General features: G+C 40.1%; 1 protein-coding gene and 1 long non-coding RNA gene across 15 annotated transcripts in view; one reads left to right on the top strand and one right to left on the bottom strand.

The window, feature by feature from the left end:
• Positions 1-20,140, bottom strand: part of Grb10 (growth factor receptor bound protein 10) — a 110,068-nt gene that overhangs the window by 61,954 nt on the left and 27,974 nt on the right. For 3 of the 14 annotated variants that reach the window (XM_031338240.1, XM_031338243.1, XM_031338236.1), the window contains exons 1-2: positions 5,406-6,997; positions 5,243-5,323 (exon numbers count right to left, since the gene is read on the bottom strand). The exons of 8 other annotated variants lie outside the window; for them this stretch is intronic. The gene's annotated coding sequence lies outside the window, so the exon portion shown is untranslated. Of the gene's footprint in view, positions 1-5,242; positions 5,324-5,405; positions 6,998-20,140 lie in introns of those variants that run through there. 3 more of the 14 variants (XM_031338241.1, XM_031338237.1, XM_031338238.1) reach the window with 2 other exon arrangements.
• Positions 6,212-19,647, top strand: LOC116068553. Its single transcript, XR_004109616.1, has 2 exons — positions 6,212-6,305; positions 19,347-19,647. It is a non-coding gene; the product is annotated as an uncharacterized LOC116068553 (long non-coding RNA).

Below are 20,140 nucleotides of genomic sequence, written 5' to 3'. Positions count from 1 at the left end.
ACTTAAAGACAAGCCGCTTGCAAACAGAACTAAGGTAAATAGTATAAAGTAGATTTAGAAATACAGCATGTCCACTTAAATCTGTGATTCAGACAGAAAATTGTTTGGTATAAGTATACAACCAAATATTAAATAGTACTTACTGTAAACAGTATCTGCAGCTTATCAAAGCTTTCCAGGGCATTTTCTACTTTATCTGGCAACACTCATGTTGTCTCAAGCAACTGTTTAAATGTGTGTAATCATGAAATCTCACTAAGAACTGCATGTGTTTGTAAAATCTCAGATGAAAAAAAAGACACCCTTTAAAATTAAGAATTCTGTCTCTATAAGAAACCAAGAAGACTTAACTCAAGATGAGTGAGCCTTAGCTGACATGACTGAGACTAAACAGTTTTTCATATTAATATATACACACACACACACATATATATATGTATATATATATATTGCCCGGCAGTGGTGGTGCATGCCTTTAATCCCAGCACTTGGGAGGCAGAGGAAGGCGATATTCTGAGTTCAAGGCCAGCCTGGTCTACAGAGTGAGTTCCAGGACAGCCAGGGCTACACAGAGAAAAACCCTGTCTCGAAAAACAAAAACAACCCCCCAAAACCAAAAACCAACCAAACAAAAAAACCCAACAACAATAAAAAAACAAAATAAAAAAATATTTTGGAGTATGTGTGCCCAGATAGATAAATCTTAGGGATACAATTCAGTCAAAACATGAATTCAGTTATGTGTTGTATACACTGTTCCCTCACAGTAAACATATGCCATACTTTTATCAATTGTATACAAGGGCAGGGAGCAGATTTTCCAATTGTGGACTCATTTTTTTTTACAGTGAAGTTTTAAATTTTAGAGCAGTTCATATTTCAGGTTTTTCAATTAAAGACAGTAAACCTGTGTATTAAAAATTATGGCATTTGTAAAATGAAATCACCCCCCAAAGACAGAGGAGTAAAGTTACCTACTGACTGTGGCATCGACACCCACAAGGTCAAGAGCAAATGTCTGCCCACCATTCCGAGGCAAACAATGTCACACTGCCAGGAGCACGGGAATGAACAGCAAGGCCAGACTAAAGGTTTCCTCTTCAGGTTAGTTTCTGTTTATCTGTATGTCTGCTTCCTAGCCTCCTGGCCTCCACCAAGATAGAACTGGGCAGGGGAGAAAGAGGGTGGCCTGTGGGCACAGTCTGCTTAAGCAGGAGGCCCTGGTGGGGCTTGAGAGGAAAGCTGGGATTCTTCTTTGAAGGAAAGACTAACAGTAAATACTTTTTAGACTATGCTTCTTAATTACTATGCTGTCTGCCTCCAGAAAAAGATGGGAAAGTTGAGAGGGTGTTTCAGAAGCTCTTTACTTGAAGCCCTACAGGGCACTTTCTTAGTTAATGCTGGACCTTCTCAGATTCATGTGGTTTTTGGACGTATTTACTAAAGTAAAATCTGACCTGCCAAGCACAGCCAAGTAGAAACAAGTCTTTGTGAAAAAGGAACAGGAAAAGCCCACCTTCCCTTGGGTGGCCCAATCTGGGACACTACACTAAATGGTGGTGTGGGACTCATGCAAAAGCCTGGAAAAGGACAGTGAAGATGGTCAGCTCCATTCTGTCTCTGTGTTAAGACAGCAAGACTACCTAGGCTATACCATCAGATCTCTGGACCTTTAGCGTCATGAAATGGTGGCCAATGGAGCAAGGTAAGTCAAGGAGGGACAAAAGCTGGGAGGAGGCTTGATGGTCTTAGGTTTCATAAGCTCTACTATTAGAGTACTGTGTGAAGGCCCCTTTGGAATTCTTGCTGGCCAAAGGTTGGAGCTCACTGCTGGTCTCCTGACTGTTCTCAGCTACTCTCAGCAACTCTCTTCCTTCTGCCCCTAGCACAGTGCTGAGACCTTAGCCTAGTTAACAGACAGTTTCTTCCACTCTACTATTCTACTATTCCATTCTACTAATCAAGAACCCAGTGTTTCAAAGCTTGGGGAAGTGACTTGGGGAAGGAGGACAAGTGGCATAGGTGAGTGTGGGGCCCCATTCAAAGGAAAGGCAGTACCTGCTATGTAACAACCACCTACGTACTAGCTGTCATTCCCTCATAATGTCTTGGTTTACAGTAATCTTTGACCATCTATGCACTTTGGGACATCAGTTGGGAAGACTGGTACATCATACTTGAGTCCCCGCCAGGTTGGTACACGAACTCCAGCAGTGCTGGATTTTATTGTGTTATTCCAAATGCAGTTAAAGTTGTAGGAAGATTCAAACTGAAAATCTAATATATAAGGCTGCTACCCAGTGACAACTATGTAAAGCCCATCTGCTGCTCTGTAATCTGCTCTCTCAAAGGTAGAAAGTCATCCTCATTTCTCTTAATCTCCCTTCAAGTGCCAAACACCCATATATACCTTCTATATGTTTCTATACCTACAAACACATCCATGACTTATTTTTGTTTAAAAGAATTAATGTAAAATCCATGGAGCCTCTTTATTATTTCTTATTTACATGTCCACTGCTGCCATACAGTTTACATTCATTCTCATTTAAACATTTTCTGGAAAACATACTGTTTGGTGGCCTACCAGCACAAAGGTGGTGGTGGGGAACAAAGGGGCTTTTCCCAGGTGTCCAGTAACAATAGAAGATGTCACTGTACCTACTTTCCCTACAATAACAGATAATTTGGTGAAAGCTGCAATTGTGGTGCTTCTAAATCCTCTTCAGGTAAGGTGTACAAAATCAGCTGCCTCAATGGCTATAACACTTACCACGAATGATCTGGAGACATGCTTTTGTCCCACATGGCTCTCCTGTTTATATGACATACATAACTATGTAAAGGCAAATGAAGGGAGAGCAAAGACTTATGTCAACCAGGCAAGAAGCCCAGGCAAGAACAGTTTCCAAGAGCCCAAGGAGAGAAGAAAAACTCAGCATGGCAGTTAACTCTATCAAGGAGGGAGGGCAATAGTTTTTCATCTGTAATTGGGCGAGTTATACTTTCTGCTCATAATTCTATTTATATAAGCTGCTGAGTCTAACATGAAAATGTTTGGGCCATCTCTGGCCAGACTTCAAAAAATTTGTCTCATATATGCATATATGTGTATATATGAATAGATATGTGTTAAGATGTGTGGGTATGTACATACATGCATGCTCAAGCTCTCACTTAGATCTGTCTACTAACCTAACTACTATAACCTCTTCAAGTCACAGAATAGTCCTAGTACTCAACATTTGGCATTTCTTCAACATAACTACCTCCAAAGAAGGCTATTTTTGACAGCATCAGCAAAAGCAATTTTCAATGGCTTAACTCTAGCACCTGTTCTGCTACATTAGACAGACAGACATCAGATTCAGTTTTTTCACGGTAGAGTTTGACAATGTTTCCTACTTTAATATACCTACACTGAGATGTCACACAGCTTATGCGCCTTCTGTTGTACGTGTACAATTCAGTGAGTGCTGGTATCAAGACAGAGAGTATAACCCTCACCATGTTCTAATTTTAGAATATTTCCATCACTCTCCAAAGAAACCTCATGTCCAGAGCTTGTCAATCTTGACAAATGGTTTTCCCAAAATAAAATGTCTTTGCCAAGTCAGTTTTATTCCCGGTTTTAGATCCGGTATTCCCACATCAAGGAGGCAGCTTGGCCTTAAGGCGAAGGACACCAGCTCTCGAATTTCTGCAGATGAGCAGCTACATGACCTTGGGGAAGACTCTACGACCTCAAGAGCTGCTGTGGAGATTTAGTGTGATCATGCCCATAACAGCCCCGCAAAGCACTTGTCAGCTGCTGCTTTCACTACAAGCACTGCTGCACCGCCACCTCTCCCAAACAACTTCCATCCAGTTAGTTCCATGCACATCTTCCTCCATCTTCTCTACCAGCACCACCTTGACCATTATCTCTCCTCCATCACTCCTCCATTTACTCCCTTGATCAGTGTTTCCTCTTCCAGTGTCTCCTTTACTCTACCACCTCTGACACTCATCTACCTCTCTTACTTCACTTCCACTTCTACCATTTCTACCAATGTTCTTCTTCCTGCAGCATTTTCAGCTTACATTACTCTCTCCTTTTCTAGCACTGCTTCTAGTTCCTGCCATCTACTAGCATTGTTACACTCTAAGCTTCCACCGTTACTCCCAATGAATCCCACTGCCACCTCTGCTCTAGGAGTTTAAGCATTTTCAATGCACCATTGCTATAACTTTTCCTCTCTACCTAACACCACCTCCAGCACCTTCAACCTTTAATAAACCACTTCCCTTGCGAAAAAACAACTGAAAAGGACACCAGAGCTTGTACCTTTAATTACATAAGGCTACTTTGTTAGATCTGTCAGCAAGTAGCACCTACGGTGAGCTCTACAGTATCTTCAGTCAGGAAACTAGAAGAAGTACTCACAGAATCTCTACCACATCCCATAAATATCTAAGCTGTAAGAATGACAACTAAAGCCCTTAAGGTATGTAAGACTACCAGTCAAAGCACAACTAGGGGCATGGATATAATTGGAAAACAATGAATTTCTAAACTGAATTAAAAAATATTTTGATTCTGACCTCAAGAAATTCTGGCCCCACGATTTAAAAAAGTTTTGGAAAAGGGGAAAATGCCACATTTTACTCTCTGAATATTTGTCCCTATCTCTTTCCTCTCTCCTATCACTGAAAATTACTATATATAATGAGTTCCAGGCTAAAAGGTCACATAGAGGCTCAGCCCTTTGGAACTGAAGAATCACTTAGCTATATATACATTCATAGACATAAAATAAAATGGAGCAGGGCACTAGTTAATAAAAAGACAACAAGACATGTTAACAAATGTGGAACTCAAACTTGGAAAGATCACATTGGACATTCTGGTCTTCTAGCTATAGGGGCAATCCCTTAGCATCTCAGAGTTTCAACTGCCTGGTGTCTAAGCTAGAAATCACCACAAAGGTGATGCCATCAAAATGAAACTACATTCTTCAGTTCCAAGCCTTGTATGTTCACTCTTGATTCTATAACCCCTGTAACATCTATACTAAAGCTAGATCCCCAAACACACAATTATAACAATAAACTGGATGGAGCTGCCTTCAGAGTAGAATACCCAGCACACAGCAGGCATACCATGTGCCTATACTCCTCCTCTAGTTTAGCATAAGGAAGACATGCACTCCTTCCTTGAACTTGCTCAACAATAAACTCAGAACTTGGAAAGGGCTCTCACTGTCCTGGCTGACCGGGAAAAGGCCTCAGGGTTCAGTGTGATGTAATCCTTGGTAGCGGTTCTTCCTCATCTCTTAAGTCCCTGTAGAGGACAGAGGGCCAAGGGTAAATGGCAGTTCATGGCTAAGAACCCAGAGGCAGAATGAGGTTGGCCCAGAGCTTACCTGGACCAGGTGTGATTGTTCTTCAGCGGGTAGGTATGTGTTGGAGCATGCTGAAGTTCAAGGTGATGATGGTTCAAGATGATACTTCCTTAAGATCTGCTGTAGTTTGAATATGAACCATCCCATCCTACCCCTGGGCTCATGTATTTGGATACTTGTTCCTCAACTCATGGCTCTATCTGGGAACGTTATGGAACCTTTAGGATAATGGAGACTTGATGGAGGAAGTATGTCACTGTAGGCAGGCTTTGAGGTTCCAAAGCTCGTTCCACTTCCTATCTTTCCCCTCTCTGCTTCTTGTCTATGGATACAATGTATCCCCTCTGTTTCCTGCCTCCCATGCTGGGCTGTGCCCTTTTGAACTGTAAACCAAATAACCCTTTTTCTCATAAACTGTTTTTGTCAGGGCATTTTATCAAAGCAACAGAAAGGAACTGATATAAAATCTATTTTGTCTTAATAAAATATGAGCCTAATATAAAAATGGGCATAAAGGCCAAATCTCAGGGCTTTGCTCAGAGAGTATCTTCTCTTTGTAAGATAAGTCAGCTTGCCTTCATAGTAGGAAGGATGGTTGGGTTCCTCAGTGTGGGTCATAAGAAGTTCACCTCATCCTTCACATAGGAAAAAAAATCTTATTGTGGTATGAATCAAATGTTTGTAAACAACTAACACTTCATTGCATGGGTTATTCTCTTTTAGTTCTAAGACAGGACTTGTACATTTTATACAAATATTCCCAAGACTCTATTCTTAGAACCATGGCTAAAATAGTATTATGAGCTGGGTACTGTACTGCATGCCTACAATTCCAATGCTGGAGAGGCTCAGGCAGGATCACAAGTTCAAAACCATCCGGGGATACATAGCAGGATTGTCTCAGAAAAAAATCCTAGCAAGGTATGAACAATGACCTATCAGTCACCACTGCATCACCTGTAGAGATTTTTTAAGCTGTAATGGCCCATTAGAGGAAAGTGGTGGAGACTAGCCCCAAGCTTGTGTCCCAATGCTGCTTCCTGCCTGTCTGACATCTGGTATGATTGAAGGGAACTGCCTTTATTTTCTTCATCAACATACTTTATAGCTGGACTATCAAACCATACCAACCCAGGCTGAGCTAGAAGTTGACACCTTCACATCAACTTGTCCTGCCTTAATATGTTCTGCAAAGCTAGGAACCCCAGTTTCATTTATAGACAAATTTGGACAGTAACACAAATAAATATGCTTATTCCAGAGGGTTTGTTGGAAAGACATTGAGTTGAGGGATAAACAGTCCAGTCACAGAAAACAGGGCAGCTTCTCTGGCCATCCTGGAGGAGATGGCCTCCTTTTCTGTCATAGCCTAATATGGGCTGGGGGAGAGGTGGTACTGGGCAAGAGGCCAAGGGAAAAATCATGGAGGCCTTCACTGTTCTTTTTAATAAGCCGTACATACTCTTCCATGCCTGAATAGCAGTTATAAATGGCAACAGCCTGGCTATTCATAGGGCCACTCCAGCTTCAACAGACATCAAGGAGGAAGAGCCAGCTGGCCTCCATCATAGTGGCCCAGCTGCCAGGCTGTGTGCTTCTAATACTGTCAACAAATGGAACGACACTTGCAAGAGAAGATGGAGGACTGTGGGGGTGAGTGTATGTACATATAGATGTGGTGTGTGTGTGTGTATTGTACTTAAACTATTCACACAAAGGCCATCTATAGCTACCATAAGCTCTTACCTTTTCCACTATTAAAGTGGAACACATTTCTCTTCCTAGAGACTTTCCCCCAAATTATAAATTGATTCTACCCCAGGGCATCGATGGCACTGTTACTTACCTGCTTACCTTGGCTACACTTGAAATGTCTTCCTCCTCCACTTAAGGCTTCTTTTTCAAGAATGGGGTTGAAAGGTTAATGAGTCCCTAGCTCCATTTGTTGATCTTGTTCTGAGACCAGTATGTGAAAGAACCTTTGAAGAGTGACATTAAGGCCATGGGCAAGTTTTCAGCTGACAGTATCCCAAGCTTCACAAGATGGAACAGTTGAGAACAAATGAGGCCACATCTTAATTCCATAGTACTTTGCTTCCTATGCCATTCTTGGGGAGCCCACTGGAGGGGGTGACAATGAGGTCTTTGTCTGCTCAAACATTTCCTGAACAAGAGACTAAGTGCTAGGATACAAGTTGTGGTGGGAATTTCCAAAGTGAAATCCAGTGGTTCATACAACTGATCCCCTAAGGATGTGATTTGACATATCTCTCATAAAAAGACCTACTGAATCAAGTGATCCTCGGTGCTATCAATTATCTTTCCAATGGTTACTAAACTGGAAATTGTAATTACCCCTAGGCCCTTTCTAACCAAGTACTTATCTTACTTTCTAAATATTTTCTAAATACTTTCAAGAACATTCTGTTTCTCCCTTGTTAATATAACACAAAGGATGAGGTGTGGTGTGGAGGGGTGGATGGAGGGAAACCCCAGCCACTTTTTCAGGGTTAGCACATGACTATTTAACATGTTCTGGGGGGAACTGTCAATAGGTACATGGACAAACAGGGTTCTGAAGCCCAAGTAGAGCCTTTTGATAAAGTGCAAGAGCTCATCAATGAGGCAAGAGCCTTGCTGGAGCCATATGCCACACTTCAAACATGAAACTCAGTAAGCACTACATGTTCAGGGAGAGAAAAAAAATACAATAAGCATGAAGGGATTCACATCTGCAATTAAAAGGCCCCATGTGACTGTGGTATAGAAGCATACAAATGTAACTGAAACAGTTACTATTTTAAAGGCCAAACACTTAAATAGGAAATTAAATAAACTCATGTTTAAATTATTCTTCTTTAGTAAAATAAGTAATTTAAGGTCCCTCTTAAAATGTATCACTTTTAAATGAACAGTTGCAACTGCCTAATTTTTTTCTATCAATATATGATTGCCTATTTAAAACATACCATTTTTCTTTGTCTGGTTATCCGAAGCACCCCCTTCTGCATCTGAGTAAATAAGGATGTTTTACAACACCCGATCCCAAGCAAGTAAGATTGTCAAAATAAACCAAAATAAACACATGCTTCATCCAGGTGCCCGGGAAGAAGGGATGCCCCAATTCACTGAAGTGTCACAAACCATTAACACAGATGCCATGTGTACTGCTTGCCACACTTGAAGAATAACAGCACAGTAGAGGTACCCAACCAGGAATCTATTTTAAACTTTCTCGGAATACAGAAATCACTGCAGGCCTCTGTGCCCAGCTGGCTCCACCCACTGCCAAGAGTCAACTGCTACCCACCTTCCTGAGCTGGGAACAGGCCTAGGCTGGGGTCTCCACAGTGCAGAGCCCAGGCTGGTTGCAGACAGGGCTCAGTGTGTATGTGCAGAAGGAGGTACTGGCCAGGACTCTTGTCCACATCCTCAACAGATTCTTCTTTACCCATCTGAGGTAAAGATAGATCCCAGAGGATTAAGTTGTTTCTCTAGATTCTCTGACATTTACCATGACATAGGCTAAAAGGATACATTCTGTCTCTGTGAAAATGGAAAAATATACATATCACATATTCCTCAAATAATCAAGAGTCTGGTCCAAAGACCAATGGAAAGACTTCATATACTGGCAATAAAGGACATTCATATAAAATTTACTTTATGACGAAGGCAGTGTGGAGAGCACAGTTCTTGATGGGATAGTCCATTTTGACAAGAGAAGTGAAAAGCTTTCTAAGTTCAAAGCCCTTGACATTTCAAAGTTACTAACAATGAGTTTTTTGTATTTACAGAATCATTTGTGTTGTGTGAACTCTACACTCCTCTTCTGACGAACAACCCCATCCATCATGTTTGGGCCTTTCATATTTCACACTCTTCTGCAACTCATCACACTACCCTCAAATGCTTGGGAGACCCCTTCCTGGGTCTCTCATGGTATACTGGGCTTATCTTCTTCAGGAGGCATCTCTGACATCCCCTGCCCAGACAGCCCACTTTCTGCCTGATTGTCCTTTCTGTATTTGTTTCATGATTATTATCACTGTTCATAATTATTTCACTTGTCACTAGCTCCATATCTACCTCTTCCAGTAGACATGTGAACCTACCTATTTGTCTAGTGAGGTCCAAGATGGTAACCTGACCCCCAAAATGTGTTTAGTACATGGATGATACTCAGTATCAAGTTAAAACCTTTGATTAGCTTCTAAGATATGGTCATCTTGATGCTGAGTAACTTCTAAGCATTTCTGGATGCCTAGGACAATTATCACACTGTTGACTACTTTAACAGAGGAACAGGGAAGGTCTTTGATTTTACCGAGACAAGAGGATATGACGTTCCAAATTTTAAATTAGAGTCTAGGCCTTCTGTGTGAGACGAGTCAGCCTCTGGCTACTATTGCCCTGTCCTACTACTCAATTATTACCTCCATCATTCAAGCAGAAAGCAGGACCATTATATGCATGCAACAATTTTGAAGCTTCTGTATGTATAAAAAATTCACCTACCAGTGACTTGTTGACTGAATTATATATGTGATCCAAGCCACAGCTATTAGTGAACACAGCTAGAATTAGAAAATTATTTGTATGTTGAAGATTTTAAGAAGAAAATTTTTTCTCTATAAAACCCTGGAGATTTATCTAATTGCTGTAATTGCAGATTGCTCAAGACTGGAACCCACTGTAAATCATCCTGTTTTCTGAGAAATTCTGGAACTGTCATCTAATTTTCCAGGAACACTGAATACATACTGCCAAGTCTTGATGCTGGATTTTTATAAGAGTAGACAGTGCCTTCAAAAGCCACTGAACAGCATTGAACATGTCCTTAAAGTATGACAGAGGAGAGCAGAGAATAGTCAGCATTGGTGTGTTCCTAGTGTCCTGGCTCCTGGGGAAGCAGCCTTGGGCACAGCAGCATCAAGGACAAACACCCAGCAAGTCTACAAAGTAAGGCATTGATTGGAGTCTGTGCTGCTGCCATTTCTGTATGTACCAGCAGGAAATGGAAAACGCCAGGGGGAGGTGATTGAAAAGTAAGAGAGTCTTTGTGTCTTTATCCTTCCCTGGGCCATTATTTGGCCCTCAAAGTCTATCCTGTACCCAGCTGACAATGACACTAGTAAAAGAACTTCGAGAGCCTCTCCCTTGGGATATGGTCCTCTGAGTTCCATGCTGTGTTCTCTTGGGAAGAAGGAATGAAGGGCCACACAGCATGCAGGGGGAAGGGCTGTAGTATGAGCCTAAACAAGCGAAAGCTAACTGGCCACATGACAACCAGGCCTGTGACCCATGGATGTAGCACAGAGCTTCAGATACAGCCTCTTTAAGAACAAGGAGACCAGTATGTATGAGGCAGAGGGAACTGGATTTCTACACAAGACCTCACCCACTAAACAGACTCCTAGGTTGCCACCAATCTTCATAGTTGGCAACAGTTTTCATCTCCTTTTCTGGCATGTAACTGATTTTGGCTTTATATCAGATTCAATAATTAGAATGAATGGCATTCCTAATCTTCAGCTCTCTCTGCAGATTTGCTCCACTTGAGGAGCAAAAAGATGAAAAAGACTTCACTCTGCAGCCATGGTACTGTAGGCAAATACTTATTACTGTAGCTACAGAGAGACTTCAGAGACTAAGGGAGAAGAACATTCAAAGAAGTACAAAAATATGATTAAGGCCAATACATGTGAAAAGACTTCAAAACCAAGGTGGTGGGATGAAGGCACAAGAGAGATGGCCAAGTACATCAGATGACGTGAGTATTGATAAGCATAAATCAAGAGTTCCTGCTCAAATCTAAAGAGTCAAAGACCAACCCTCAAGACTATCCCTGCATATAGTTAAAGCAAACGTTGGAACTAAAGTCTCTTTCATAATTTGAAGGACACTGTAGATGAACTCTTTCTGAGAGCTCAGGTAGAGAAGCTGGAGAAATGGAAGGAATAAAGATGAACTTCTCCTCTAAAATTCTATCTCAGGCCTCTGAGAAGAAAAAGCCTAAAGAAGAAAAAGTTGCTGTGGAAAGGACAGGCAGCTGACAACCAAGCTGAGCAGCCATCTTTTAAGAAACCATGTGTCCCTTTTCCATCTCTCCTCTTTTGCCTCACAGACTCATGTCTCCAACTGAACGCCCTAATGTGTACCAGCATTCCAGTGGGCCAGCATTCCAGTGGGCCAGCATTCCAGTGGGCCATTTGGAGTTTTTGAAGAGGGGAGGTAAAAACACCCAGTTCATTTGAATACCTAATTTTGGGAATCAATGCACACATTTGTGCTATGACAGAACTGTCTTGTCCGCACTGTGGGACCTCTGCTTGCCTCTGCTTGCCTCTGCTCACCTCTGCTCGCCTCTGCTCGCCTCTAGTGCTCCTTTGGTAGTCTGCTAGCGAAGGAAATGGCAGAGAAAGCAGAAAGTATTCTGGTATCCAGTTAAAGCCATTGGTTCCTTGCAACTTCTTTAAATTGTGTCTAGACTACACAGTGAGACTTTATCTCAACAAGATACAGGTACAATGGAAACAATTTGTAATTTCTGCATTTGTGTGGCTGAAGGAGAAATGCACAAGTTTGAGGCCAGCCTGGACCACGTAGGGAGACCATGCCTCAAAACCAAGTAAAATCTATTAGAGCTAATACAGAAACTTATCAAAGGTATAAGATACAAAAATTAAAAAAAATTAATTGTATTTGTAGCTTAGAACAGTTGAATACTTAAAATATAATTAAAAATATTCAATTTATAAGAATAATAAAATATTTAGGAATAAATTTAGCCAAGGAGGTAAGCGACCTAGATAACCAAAAACTATAAAATATTGTAAAAGAATATCAATTAGACATAAGTAATCAAAGATGTACTATGTTCATAGATTGAAAAATTGCTAATATAAAAATGTTATCAAAAACCAATCTACAAAATACAACCTATTATCAAAATCTACTGGTAGTCCTTATTTTCCCTGAAAATCTAAAATGTCCTCAAGGGAGTATGAATAGCCAAAACAGTATTGAAAACAAGCAATACAATTTAAGTATTCTTGTTATCTGTGTCTAAAACTTACCACAAAGCTACAGTAACTAAAACTATGCAGTTCTAGATAGGTTCATTGACTAGAGGAATAAAACAGCTCAGAAATAAACTCTTGAAGATACAGCAGATTTTCAACAAGGACAGTGTTTCCCTTCTTCTGGGAAGACAGGATGATCTACATGTTGAAGAAAAAAATGGATCCTACCTTACACCATGAACAAACAATATGGATGGAAGACCTAACTCAGAGCTAATAGTAACTCATAGAACTTATGGATGAAAGAGAAAATCTTCATGACTGTATCTGACAGTAACTTCTATGATATAAAAATCAGTGGAATTTTAATGCTTAAGGAATGCATGAAAATACGTTCGTATCACTAGTCATTAGGGAACTAGAAAAGAAAACTATACTGGGATACTAACACACCACATGCACACACACACACACATACACGCATATACACACAGGAGGGGGGAGAAATTTACCAAGTGTTGGGTGAGTACATGGACAAATTCGAGTGTTTCTGCATTGTGGGTGTAAATGTAAAATGTTGTGGCTGTTGTTGCTTGTGATCCCACAAAAAGCAAAACCTTGAATTAATATATAGAGTATCATACCATGTTCATAGATACTGAAGAATTGTCTTATAGGTCTAAAAATTTACAGCTGATTAGTATCGTAAATGCTAGCAGGCTTTCTTGTTAATAGCTATAGAATAACTATAGAAGTGTGCCAATAACTGGGCCCATTTGTCTTCCTTGATTTGAGGGCCTATTGACAAATTTGTCTTGCTGTCTTGATTTCATGTGTACACTTAATGTTAAATCCTTCTTTGTAGACTGTCCTTATAAATAATGTATGAGAGTCTGTTGGTCTATGCTGAGTTGTGACCTCATAAATACTTAAATAATCGTCATTATAAAGTTTATTCTTCTTTATTAAAACTATAGCTTTGAAATACAGTTAAGACAAAGTCAAGAGATGGATGATACTAAAGTCAATATTTTTCTTTGAAAAGTCAATATTTATACTTCTGGATCCCACAAATGAACTTGAATATGCCTTTGTTCTTTTGGTGTTATGTTTTATTTTTATATTTTAAGGGCCATTTGTACCAATTGAATTATTTTCATAAGTTTGAGCAACATTGTGCCCAGTAACACTTTTTCTGAAAATTGTGTTGGGCATTCCTCACTGCCCTCTGGAAACTGGCAGAGCACAGGTAGTATCTGAACCCTAGCTACCACAGCTAACTGTGAATCCTGTTCATGATGGACTTTATCTGTATGTGTACACATCATTCCTATCCTACTGTTGGTCAAGTTGACAATCCAAATCAAAGCAAGCAAGCAGCTGACTAAATTACACTGTGAGGAAGCTTGACTTACCTCAGTTGTCTTTCAAGACAAGTATTATATGACCTTTGGCAAGTATGCTCAGTACATGGTAAAAATCTCTGTAATCAACTTGAAATTTTCTCTTATTTATAAAGCTTTTCATTCCCTTGATTTTAAAGCATGATTGAGGAGGTTGGCACAAAAATCTGCCAACAGGGTCTTGGTGGAGTTTGGCTTTGTGATAGTGATGCCTGTCCCCACTTTCAACATTCCCAAGTCTAAAGACCAGGCTCTGAATATCCAGGCCATATCTAGTACATTGGGATGGCAGATCTACTGGGCTTTCAACCTTTCTCCTCTCTTGGCTGGATCAGGCCCCTCAGCCTGCTCCATGCTGTTCCCAGTCAACAGTGTGGCCATTATGATTACCTTTTCCTTCCTCTGACTTTTTCTTTTATAAAACATCCCACATCTGCTTAAGCACAACTAGCAAGGGGAAACTGAGGTGGGGGTGTCATAGAAATACACATTGTTTGAATATATAATGGGATCTAACACATTATGTTCTAACTTAAGGAAAAAGAAGTTCAAAAACAGCTGCTTATGTGAAAAAAAGGAGAAAGTGATTATACACTGTTCAGGGCAGGTGCAGAAGAGACCTAGTATGACCTTCCTGGATATGCCTCAAATGGCACATACTATTGGGGACTCAGGATAATTAAACAACTAATAGCTGTGTTTTGTCTTCTTTGTTGATTTCTTTTTTGTTTGTTTCTGGTAGCTCAGGGTGCCTTCACATTTGTGAAGGAGCCACTGATGACCTTAGCTTCTTATTCTCCTGCCTTAATTTTCAATGTGTTAGGATTACAGGCTGGTACCAGTATATCCAGCTTTAAATAACATAATTGTTGACAGGCAGATTAAGTAATATAATTTAACTTAAAAATTAAAATTAAAAAGAAATTTAAGTCTTAAACTATTACCACAAAAGGTTGTACCTTCCATAAAAGCTGGGAAAGTCTATTCTTTATGAAGAGAATTGAGCAATATTCTTAAGATAATCACATTCACGACAAACAGAACATTTGTGCTCTCAATCTTAATGAAAGGATAAAAAGAAATGAATACTTTAAACATCAAAGGGAAAACAGAGAAGAGACAAATGAAGAAATATTTAAAGCAGAGACAATTTATGATAGAAGATAGATGGCTTATGGCGATGTCAACTGTCCAATTATCTCCTGTTCAAGACATTATTCACAAATATTCTAACATTGAAAAAAATATTTGAGGCAAACTGTAATAGAAAAGTTTTAAAGAGACAGAAACAGATCAGATATAAAAAACTAAGCAGGAACACAGACTCATTTAGTAAGGCACATGGAAAGGCCAAGAAAAACTAATTCAAATTTTAAAGCGATATACTGATAATAACTAACATTGTAACTTATAGGAAAAGAGACAATATTAGGCCTTTATTCCTAAAACATTCATAATTTAGCATTGGAGAGATGGCTTTGGGGTTAAGAACAGTGGTTGCTCATATAGAGGACCTGGTCTTGGTTTCTAGCAGACCTGGAGGCTTCCAACCATCTGTAACTTTAGTCTCAGTGTGTTCTGGCTCCCTCTCTGGCTTCTGTGGGCATTGCATGCATATGGTGCACATACATACATGTAGGCAAACCATGCATAAAGTAAACCTGATGCATGCATAAACCCGATGGGGAAAAGACAAAGTCACCATTTACTGTAGAATAAAAACCAAGTGAGTTTCTGTCCTAAGGCTCTTGCTCATCCTCTCTGTGAGTCACTCACCCTCCCCATCACAAGTGTTGCCACCTTGTGGAATTAAATTCATCAGAGTGATTTTGCTTACAACCCCAAACTTATTTCTAATAGAATAAACCTGAGTTGGGGGGGGTTAAAGAACACATGATTGCATGCTAGATTGGAATTCCTGGATACCTATGAAAAAGGGCATTTGTGAATGTTGTCAAACACTTGGATGATTTAAAAATATTAAATCACAAAGAACAGCAATACAAAAAATGCAAAGTTCTTTGAGGCTAAAAAATGTGGTCCTAGGAAAAATTATTTCTAGGATTGTTCTAGAAGCTCAAGCAGGGCTCCATGGGATCCAATGAGGATTCTTAGGCCAAGTGGCCAGAGGCTTCATGCTACCCAAATACAACAGATCCAGGAGTAGATAACAACGACAACAACATAACCAAAAGAAACAATAAAAGATTACCAAAAGGAAGATAATAGTTTTAATAAGAGAAACTGTATGGATACTGGTAAATAAATTTATAAATTTTAATATTTTGTTAAGAAATATACTAAAATCATAATAAATCCAAAACTCTTAAAATAGAAAAAAGTGAAGATGAAACTCTATGTCTGATCAATGCTCTTTGTTTCCTTCTCTTGGATCTTAAATAATTTTGTACATTTCCTATATCAGGAAGGATATGAAGTCTCTGTGTCTTGCCACTGAGAAGACCTACTGTGATACAGATTCTAGCCCTCTAAATCAACAGTTTCTCAAACCATAACATCTCCAATATGGTTCTTTCCCAACTTTATAACTTAAACAACTCTCTCCTCACAGTCTCTGTAGTTTTTCCACCTACACTGACTGGTAAACAAATCTCCTAGATTTGTACCTACAAACTTCAAATGTGGTGTTCCTCAAGGTTTCATTTGTAGGATTCTACAATGGAAAGACTAAAACTGGGATAAAAAGGGACTTTGTTTCAAAATAGCTACACTGTGAACAGTAAGTGGGAAAGATTCCGAAGACTTTAGAGATTTTAGTGGTCATGTTGCTCTAGATCACTGGTGGTGGCTGAGGCTGGGGGAGGATGAGGAATCAATCCTCTTCAAGTCAGAAATAGCAGGTACAGAATTTAAGCCCCAAATTTGGCTGGAGCACATGCTCTTAATGAAGAAAAAAGCAGAGAAAAAAGTCTGGAGTCCTACATTCCTTCCAAATCCACAAAACAGACAAGGCTTTATAGTAAAGTAAGTTTGGGTTTATACAAAGCCAAATGCTTGGCTTTCCCCTAATATGTCTTTGAGCCTTTAATCTAGTAAGGCAGTTCTCTAAAGCAAGGTGAGGGGAAGTGCTTTTTTCATGATTTAACTTCCCTCCCATGCTTTGTGCTTTCTTTTCTGACTCCTCCTCTCCACCCTACCCCTCTCTCCTCACTCTCTTCTCTTCATACTCTTCCCCTTACAGGAGAGTTAGCTGGGCCAGTGGGGTGGAAAATCTGTTGTGAGGACTCTGCCCATTGAGAATTACCACAAATATGTGAGTTGAGAAGCCAAGGAGACAAGACAAGTCCTCATCTTACAGGGTCACGCTAGGCAGAGGCATCATCTGAATCCTTTGCCTGGACCCAGAGGATGTAGTCCTAGGACAAAGATCCTAGATCATCTGAAAGATACATGTGAAAGTGTCTAATGTTGCATCTGAGCACTGAACAGGGCACTTCTGTTGAGAAGCATAGGGAATGTATGGGAGACAGTATGGGAAGGAGGTCATTCTCAGTGGAGGCACCTTACTTAGCAAAACCCCACCTGATGAGAACTTTCTTGCTCCATGTATACTAATATTAATAATATTCTTTCTTCAGTGGAAGGGGTGGGGTGTATCTACCTTATATATCAGACTTTGAGGCACAGCAACTTGGTCCCATAGTAGGAGTGTGAGGTGTGTATAATATCCACCTCCCCAAGGTACATGACCTTGGTGCTCCATGAGGCAGTGTTGGGTTGTCCTTGTTTCTTCTAATAACCCTGTAAGCCAGGCATCTACTGTCTGCATTTCTCCTGGCCTTCTAGTCTTCCAAGCTCTGAGGAGAAAAGCAGTGCCTTCACAGCCTAAATATTTTCTCATTGACCCAACAAAACAAATGAAAAGAACGTGACTACATTCTTCTTGTGTCCTGAGAACTTGTTTCAGGCTGAATTTAAAAGTATTAATTTCTTTATCAAAGAAACTTTAAGGCAGCATGTCATTCAACCTATGGCATGAATAGCACTTACTATTCTTACTCACCTCAACAGGGAGAAACAACAAGTAGAATAAAAGTAAGTTTAAAAAACATGAAGTTTAGTGAGTAAAGTATGTGAGCAAGGTTAAAGTTTCAAACAAGAAGTGTACAGGTGCCAGAGCACCTGCACTGAAACAAAAGCAAAGACACCTGCAGGCAAAATCCTGCTCATAAAAGCTCTAACTTGAGAAGTGAAGATTCACTCAAAAGGAGGAAGCCTTTTGAGTTTAATGTTGCAGAGGCTTCCTGTTCAACAGTGACTGTCTAGTTACTGTCTAGTAACTGTAAGTGTTGTCCCCAGGCTAACACAAAGAAGCTGATGCAACTGTGCTTGAAGTGGACTAGGTGCCACCCATAACTGGTAGAACTAAATGGCAACATCATCCATATGCTCTATCTTTGCAGGCAAAAAAAAAAAAAAAAAAAAAAAAAAAAAAAAAAAAAAAAAAAAAAAAAAAAAAAAAAAACTAAGTTTCAGTGAATATACCCCCTTCCCCGACACTGTAGACACTGAGGCAACCTGCAGCCATGAATGAGCCTGAACAAGGCTTATATGGTGCTTCAGTGCTCTCTTGAGCTCATAAGTATACAAATGCTATGTGTTAGGGCCATTTTAACAGAAAATTTACATAAAAACAAACAACTTCCTCCAAAATAAAACAAAACAACAAAACCCAATACTGACAACTAGGGCATAGTACAAGCACTGGTTTCCAGTATAGAATCCTTGTCTGATCTCCACTGGAGTGCATGCTTCTTATTCCTGCATGTGCATTTGTGACTGACCACAAAGGTCTACAAAATAGTAGATTTGGAAGCTTCAGCAAGTAGTTGAATTTATGAACATAGAAACCTCAAATAGGAAGCACCAAAAATATCTACCTTCTGAATGTTTGGGTGATGCCTCCTCTACACTCTGGATGGGTGATCAAACAGACCAGCACCTTGCGCATATGTAGCATAGCACGTTTGAACTGGTGTGCTGCTGCTGCTCATTATCCTTATCTGCTTTCTGTTCTAATAAGAACCACTACTCCACTCTCTGTCTGACATGTACTCCATGCTGTTATCTACTTCCCAGCACACCAGTCCCAACATCTATGCACGCTCCGAGCACCAGACCACACTGTATGACATCAGAAGCTACAGAGATTGTGCCTGAAATGAGACTGCTGGGTCTGATCTATGTAACTTATCTTAAAATGCCACATTAACTGCTTCTTGACTTGCACTACATCCATCCTACTGCAATATTGGTCTTATCACTGCTTAAAAATCCAGTAAGCTTAAATTAAGCCTTATCCCTAATGACCTAACACTCTATACTGCCAGAAATGTACCAATCAGTCATGAATATTTCGATATGTTTTCATGCTCTGGAAAAACTCCTGGTTTATAGACCCAACTGGCAGTCACCAAAATTAAAGCACCACTATTTAATGATTTCAACCAGATCTTTCTTCAGTTCTGATAGGAAGTAACAGTGAGAATTAATGTTTGTTTCTCAACCCATAGAATGATGGCAAAGAAATGGATAGGCAACCCAAGAAGAAACAGAACACTGACGGACAAACCACCAGGATTTCAAAGATCACTGAGCTATGGTCCTTCCAACCTGGAAAAATGCTGGAGTCTTTAAAATACCCACAGATTTGATTTCTAGAAGGTACTGTGAGAATTCTGACAATTATTTTCAATTTCTGGCTGAACCTCATAAGGGCCAAATGACAAATTTCTAAACATCGACCTAAAATGCACCAGCGATTTGGGAACAAAAATGTTTAAATAGGGAAATAAATACCAAAGTAGGACTGGCTATAGTGGTAATGCATGCCTGAAATTCCAGCACTAGGGAGGTGAAGTAGGAAGATCATGAGTTTGAGGGCAATCTGGGCAGCACAGCAAAACCCATTGGAAAAAGGGGGGAAAAGCGGGAAAAGCCAAAGTAGAAGTTTTTAGTTCTGCTAAGATGGTGTAGCGCCATTCCTCTCAAGCCCTAGTCTAACCAGCAAGCAAAGGAAGTCTCTAGGAAACGGCAGGAACAGGACAGGTTTCCTAGGACCAATGGTTACAATAAGCGTCTCAAGGGATTGTGCAATGTCAAAGAAGAGCAGCCATCAGGTTCAGGAAAGAAACCCTGCTGCACCAACATAGGAGCAGTAAGTAAGAGAGTACCTGAGAGAAACAAGACTTTTTAACAAGACCTACTACCAAGCACTAGAGGAGAAGATAGTCCCCCTGCCACTGATTTCAGGGAGGCATCAGGAGTTTCTCAGATTCTGACATGGATCAAGCAGTAATCCTCTAGT

Source organism: Mastomys coucha, unplaced genomic scaffold, assembly GCF_008632895.1.
Source record: "Mastomys coucha isolate ucsf_1 unplaced genomic scaffold, UCSF_Mcou_1 pScaffold22, whole genome shotgun sequence".
Taxonomy (NCBI): Eukaryota; Metazoa; Chordata; class Mammalia; order Rodentia; family Muridae; genus Mastomys; species Mastomys coucha.
Note: the sequence above shows the minus strand (reverse complement) of the source record. Positions and strands in the feature narration are given on the sequence as shown.